The sequence below is a fragment of the Canis lupus genome, chromosome 13 (genome assembly GCF_048164855.1).
Source record: "Canis lupus baileyi chromosome 13, mCanLup2.hap1, whole genome shotgun sequence".
NCBI classification, from domain to species: Eukaryota; Metazoa; Chordata; class Mammalia; order Carnivora; family Canidae; genus Canis; species Canis lupus.
In genome coordinates, this window is record NC_132850.1 from 4,593,104 (window position 1) to 4,599,103 (window position 6,000).

Sequence of the window (6,000 nt, forward strand, 5' to 3'; positions counted from 1 at the left end):
GGGGAGGTGGGCTAGCCTGAGCACTGAAGCCAGACTTCCTGGGTTCAGCCTGCACCTCTGTCACTTATCAGGGTTGTGGTCTGGGGCAAGTTATCTAACACCCCTAAACCTAAACTTCTTCATCCACAACCTAGGGATGGCACAGTAATGCTATTAACTGAGGGGTAACTATGTATCAGGCACAGTGGTAATGCTTTTCCTGGAATGTTATCATTTTACAGATGAGACAACTAAGCTAAGACCCTGTACCCTAAAGAACTCAAATGGGACAGCCCACGTAAAGCCCTCACTCAGCCCAGGGCTTGGGTCATGTGAAACACTCGGTCAATGATAGCCATTAGCGTTGTTAATGGAAAGAGACCAGATCCCAAATGGGGAAAACCTGTGGGTGCCATGCGGAGATTGGGCTTTATTGAGCTTACAGGCAATGGAAGCCATGGAAGGTTTTGCCAGGTGAATGCCAAGGTAAATACCAAGGTCAGACCCATTTAAGAAAGTCAAGTCTTGCTTGGGGTAGTGACTAGGAAAAGGAGTTTCCAGACTCAAGTCTACCTATTCATTGGAAACACTTAGATGCTTTTTACAAACATCAGCACCCAGGTCCCAGAGATGATGATCCAACCTGTGTGCACCAGGGCCCAGACATCCCATAAGGAGGTGTGAAGAAGACTTGGGATTTCTTTCCTAGTCGACATAAATTTCCATTCAGTAGGTGAATTGGACTCCAGTTTGTGAGCCTGAAAAGGACTTCTACTTTCTGAGAAGCAAAGCAAAAATTAATTTCCACAAGGGTGTCTCTGTCCTCCAGCCCCCTCCTAGTCTCTGGCCCATGGTAGATGCATAAGAAACATTTGTGCAGAAAGCTTTAGGTTTTGCAATGCATTCAAGAGCCATTGAGTATTTTTTAACTTTGTGGAAAGTTATTAATTGTTTTTTTTTTTTCAAGATATTAGTTTTCTCCCCTTCTTCCTGGGGAAAGAAGGTAGGAAAAATCACACTTGGTTATCAGCTGATTCCATTAATAACAGTAAACATGTCTGAGCTCTTGACTTACATTACCTCATAGAATCTCCCCCTGGAGCCCTGGGAGTAAGTACTCTTATTATCCTCATTTTGCAGAAGAGGAAATTGAGACTCAATTTGTTAGTGAAAGTCCCCAAAATTTATAATACGAATCAATGTTCTAGTCAAAATGAAAAGGAAGAGCTATCTAGTTCAGCCTTCACCGGTATAGCACACTGCTCCCTTCCCAAGCTGCCTCCTGTTACAGAGCCAAACATTCAGTGATCGGCCTTAAGGGCTGGGGGGTGGACTATTATGTTAGCCTGGGAAGCCTTCACCCCACCAGGCTTTTCTCCCCTGTGCTAGTGAGAGTAAGGATTGGAGGCTGTAACAAAGAGGCCCAGCAATAACTCAGTGGATGAAAGACGATAGAAGCTTATTTATTTCTTGTGTAACTGCCTGGTGAATATTCCAAGAGAACCAGAAGCTCTGCTCAATGCAGACATTCTAGAACCCAGATTCCTTCCATCTTGATTCCCCACCATTCCCTAGGGCACTATGCCTACACAGTTGAAGCTAGGTCTCCATGGGTTCAAGCCAGGAGGAAGGGAACAAGAGCCTGGTATAGGCATGACCAGTCTCAAAACCTAGACCCAGGAGTAGTAGCCTGTGTATGTCCATCTACTTTCTGTTGGTGAGAACTTTGACGGTTGGCCACATCAAACTGCAAAGGAGGCTGGGAAATGCATTTTAGCCCTGTTTTCTGCAATAGGGCTGATTGGATGCTGACAGACAGTCTCTATCACCTGGACCTTACCTCCCAGGCTGGAGAATAAGGGGCATGGGGGGGCGGGGTGGGCACCTGAGTGGCTGAGTTGGTTTAGCATCTGCCTTCCATTCAGGTCATGAACTCAGGGTCCTAAGATTGAGCCCCACTTTGGGATCCCTGCTTAGTGCGGAGCCTACTTCTTCCTCTCCCTCTGCCACTCTCCCTGCTTATGTTCTCTCTCTCTTTCAAATAAATAAATAAAACCTTTGGAAAAACAAAAAAGAATCAGGGCCATTGGAAGCTACTGACTGCCATGCGCATGATCTGGAGGTCAATTTACTCTGAGTTTAAAGAACCAGGTATAGATACTCCATCCACCATTCTCTGATTCCACAAGGTAGGTTAGATACCCTCAAATGGAATTGTGTGTGTGCTGGGCCCAGGGCTCCGGAGAACTCCCCTAGAAAACAGTGGAAGAGTAGAAGGGCTTGTTACCAGTGGGCCCCGGCTGACCAGTGATCAGCATCACCTGGAGGGACTGTGTGCCACACAGGAGCCACCAACCTGGCTCCTCACTGGGGAGGAGGCACTGACTGATGTTGGCAGCTTCCCTGATCCGGACTGGCTGTCCTGCTTGCTTCTCTTCCCACTGTCTGGAGCTCTGGTGAAAGGCCAGGCCTCCCAGAGCTGTGGATCCTGTTTGTGGAAATTGAGTCTCATGAGTAGGGCTGCTGAGATGGCCTCATGAATTGCTTGACAGCCAACTCTCAGGACTTTTCTTTTTTTTTTTTTACTTGATGTCTGAGTAGAAAGAAGCAAGAGTGTCATTCAGCCCACGAATCCCAGGAAGCTGGCTGGCCAACCCATGCTGCCCTGAGCCCAAGGGCTATTTTATTTATTTTATTTTATTTTATTTTATTTTATTTTATTATTTTATTTTTTATTTTTTCCAAGGGCCATTTTAAAGTCAGGGTTGGCTCAGTCCTTGGGGCAAGACCTGGATTGCCAGCTCTGCTCAAAGAAATCCAGCATGTAGCACTCTAGCCCAGGCACCCAGATGCTCTGTTGGAGCCCCTGCAAAATAATGAACAACTCCAGCAACCCTAAAAGGAATCCATCAACGAGAAGGAAAAGTAAGAATGTTCCATACGGAGCACATTGCATTTCAAGCGCCTTCAAAGGCATTACCTCACTCATGCCTCTCGACAGTTTGGTCAGGGGAGCCAGGACAGGAGTTATTATCTCTGTCATACAGATGAGAAACCTAGTCATGTTTCAGGTAAAATAATTTGCCCCCAATCAGAAAAACAGTAAATGGCAAAGCTTGTTTGGACAGTAGTAGAGAGTCATGGATCATAAGCAGGCGCACAGAAGTCCCCTAACATAATCCAACCATGATGAGTGCTTGCACATGCAAGCCTGATACCCAGTGCTTTACATGTGGGGGCTGAGTTCACCTGCACAACTCCCCAGTTTAGGTTTTGTTTCTATTATCTCCATTCCACAGGTGAAGAAACAGAAGCTCAGAGAGATTGAGTAACTGGCCCAGCGTAACACAGCTGGAAGTATTGGTGGCAGGGCTCTTAACTGCCAAGTGCTACATCTTCCGTGTTCCCCCCTTCTACACATCAGAGGCGGGGGTGGGGGGAGGTACCCAGGCCTCCACAATGACTCCTGGCTTACACTCCAAGGCTTTGGCCTCAGACCCATCAGTGTCAACTCAGCCACCCCTCAGGACATAAAAAGCAGCTCTACCTTCTTAACAGCACGTAGAGAGTGCTGGCCACGTGCCGGGTGCTCATCTCGGTGCTGGGATACAGCAGTAAATAAAACAAAGCCCCAGATTCACAGAGGGAGACAGATGACCAACGCCTAGACAAACACATAAATACACAGGATGCTTGATGGGGAAGGAGGATAAGGTGGATAAAGGAACAGAGAGTGAGGTGGAAAGGTGCTCTTTTACACAGGGTAGACAGGCCTGAGGTAGCAGTCTGAACTGACACTAGAGGGAGGAAGGAGGGAAGGGGAGAGGGGAGGGTGGGGAGCCATGCAACTATCAGGGCGGAGGGTGTTCTAGGCAGGGAGGGCCAAGGGCTAGTCCCACAGCCCAGTGTAGCAGGGGTGTAGACAGCAGGGGGAGAGTGGCAGGAGAGAAAGTCTGAGAGGGGTGGGGGACAGGCCATGAGAGGATGCTGGATTTTACTCTGAGTGAGGCAGGAAGGCATGGGAGGGTTAAGTGTCCAGGAGACTCATGATCTGGCATATATATGAGGAAGCCCGGTGTGGAGAGTAGACAGAGAGGGGACAAGGGTGGGAGCAGGGAGCCCATGTAGACCTCCCCAGTTCCAGTGATCACCTTCACACCACCTCAACTGCCCTCTCCCACAGAACCTACCATCCACCAAAACCGGCTCCTCTAGAGAATCCTGAGGGGCCTCAGGGGCAGGCTTCCACTGGCAGCTGGCAAAAAGCCATGGTCCCACGAGGGGGTGAATTCCACCAATGACCCACATGAGTCTGAGTGAATGTTCCCCCAGCCAAGCCTCCAGATGAGCCTGGCCAGCACCAGGATCACTATCTTGTGAGACCATGAGCAGAGGACCCATCCAAGCCGTGCGAGGCCTCCTGACCCACAGAAATTGTCAGGTAACGAATGTGTGTTAACACACTCGGCTTGTGGTAATTGTTACACAACAGTAGATAATATACCAGGCAAAACCTGAATCTTGGTTACAACCTGCTTCTAGCCTGTTCTAACCTGGCTGGAAAAGTGTCATTCAATTGACTAGAAAAGTCATGGGTCTGATTTATTCATAATGAGAAATTTCAAACGGGAGCCCATTCTGCTTCTCCACCAATAACCACATGACTACTTGGCTCTCTCCTCCCCACCCACTCCCTTTCCCGGTCCATTCTCAGAAGGTGATCCTGCTTTATTTCTCATGTTGAACATGGAGGTTTTGGTGACCTTGAGAATATATGCTTTTCTTTTCTTTTTTTTTTTTAAGATTTTATTTATTTTTTCAGGAGAGACACAGAGAGAAAGAGAGGCAGAGATACAGGCAGAGGGAGAAGCCCAATGCGGGACTCGAGCCCAGGACCCCAAGATCATCATGACCTCAGCCCAAGGCAGACGCACAACCACTGAGCCACTCAGGTGCCCCGAGAACAGTATTATTTTCTAAAAAGCAACAATATCAAGGTCTCATTTACATGCAATGAAGTTCATCAATTTTAAATGTACAATGTGATGCGTCCTGACAATGTACACACTCAGTCATCATAATTGTGATATAGAATACACCTGTCTGTCACCTAATAAGTTCCCTCCCATTCCTTGGCAATCAATCGCCTTGTGCTACCCCAACCCCTGGCAAACATTGATCTGCTCTCTGTTGGAATCTGGCTTCCTTCACTTTGCATAATGGTTTAGAGATCTTTCGAGTTCTGGGAATAAGTTGCGCCTCCCCTTTTCACTGCTGAGTAGTATTCCACTGCATGGCCATATGCAGTTTGTTGATCCATCCATCTGTTGATGGTCATTTGGGTGGTTTCTTGAGGGTGAGGTTTTTTTTTTTTAAGATTTATTTATTGGAACCCTGGGTGGCGCAGTGGTTTAGCGCCTGCCTTTGGCCCAGGGCACGATCCTGGAGACCCGTGATCGAATCCCACGTCGGGCTCCCGGTGCATGGAGCCTGCTTCTCCCTCTGCCTATGTCTCTGCCTCTCTCTCTCTGTGTGTGACTATCATAAAAAAAAAAAAAAAAGATTTATTTATTTATTTGAGAGTGAGTGTGGGGGAGGGGCAGAGAGAAAGGTAGAGAATCTGCTGAGTGCAGAGCCCGATATGGGGCTCGATCTCACAACCCTGAGATCATGATTCGAGCTGAAACCAAGAGTCAGAAGTTCAACCAACCGAGCCACCCGGGCGCCCTGAGAGTGGTTTTGGAACACAGAAAGGCTATTCCGAAGTTTTAGTGCCCGCAATTCGTTTCTATCGTTAAAATGATTAAATCAAAACACTAGTTCTCTCTTAATCTTTAAAACTCAGCTAAGAGGGATCCCTGGGTGGCGCAGCGGTTTGGCGCCTGCCTTTGGCCCAGGGCGCGATCCTGGAGACCCGGGATCAAATCCCACGTCGGGCTCCCTGTGCATGGAGCCTGCTTCTCCCTCTGCCTCTGTCTCTGCCTCTCTCTCTCTCTCTCTGTATGACTATCATAAATAAAT

The 6,000-nt window shown here is 47.9% G+C and overlaps 1 long non-coding RNA gene across 1 annotated transcript; it reads left to right on the forward strand.

Annotated features, from left to right (window-relative positions):
- The first annotated feature begins 4,288 nt into the window (after positions 1-4,288).
- On the forward strand, positions 4,289-5,017 carry LOC140602380 (uncharacterized). Its single transcript, XR_012005317.1, has 2 exons — positions 4,289-4,420; positions 4,802-5,017. It is a non-coding gene; the product is annotated as an uncharacterized lncRNA (long non-coding RNA).
- The last annotated feature ends 983 nt before the right edge of the window (positions 5,018-6,000 follow it).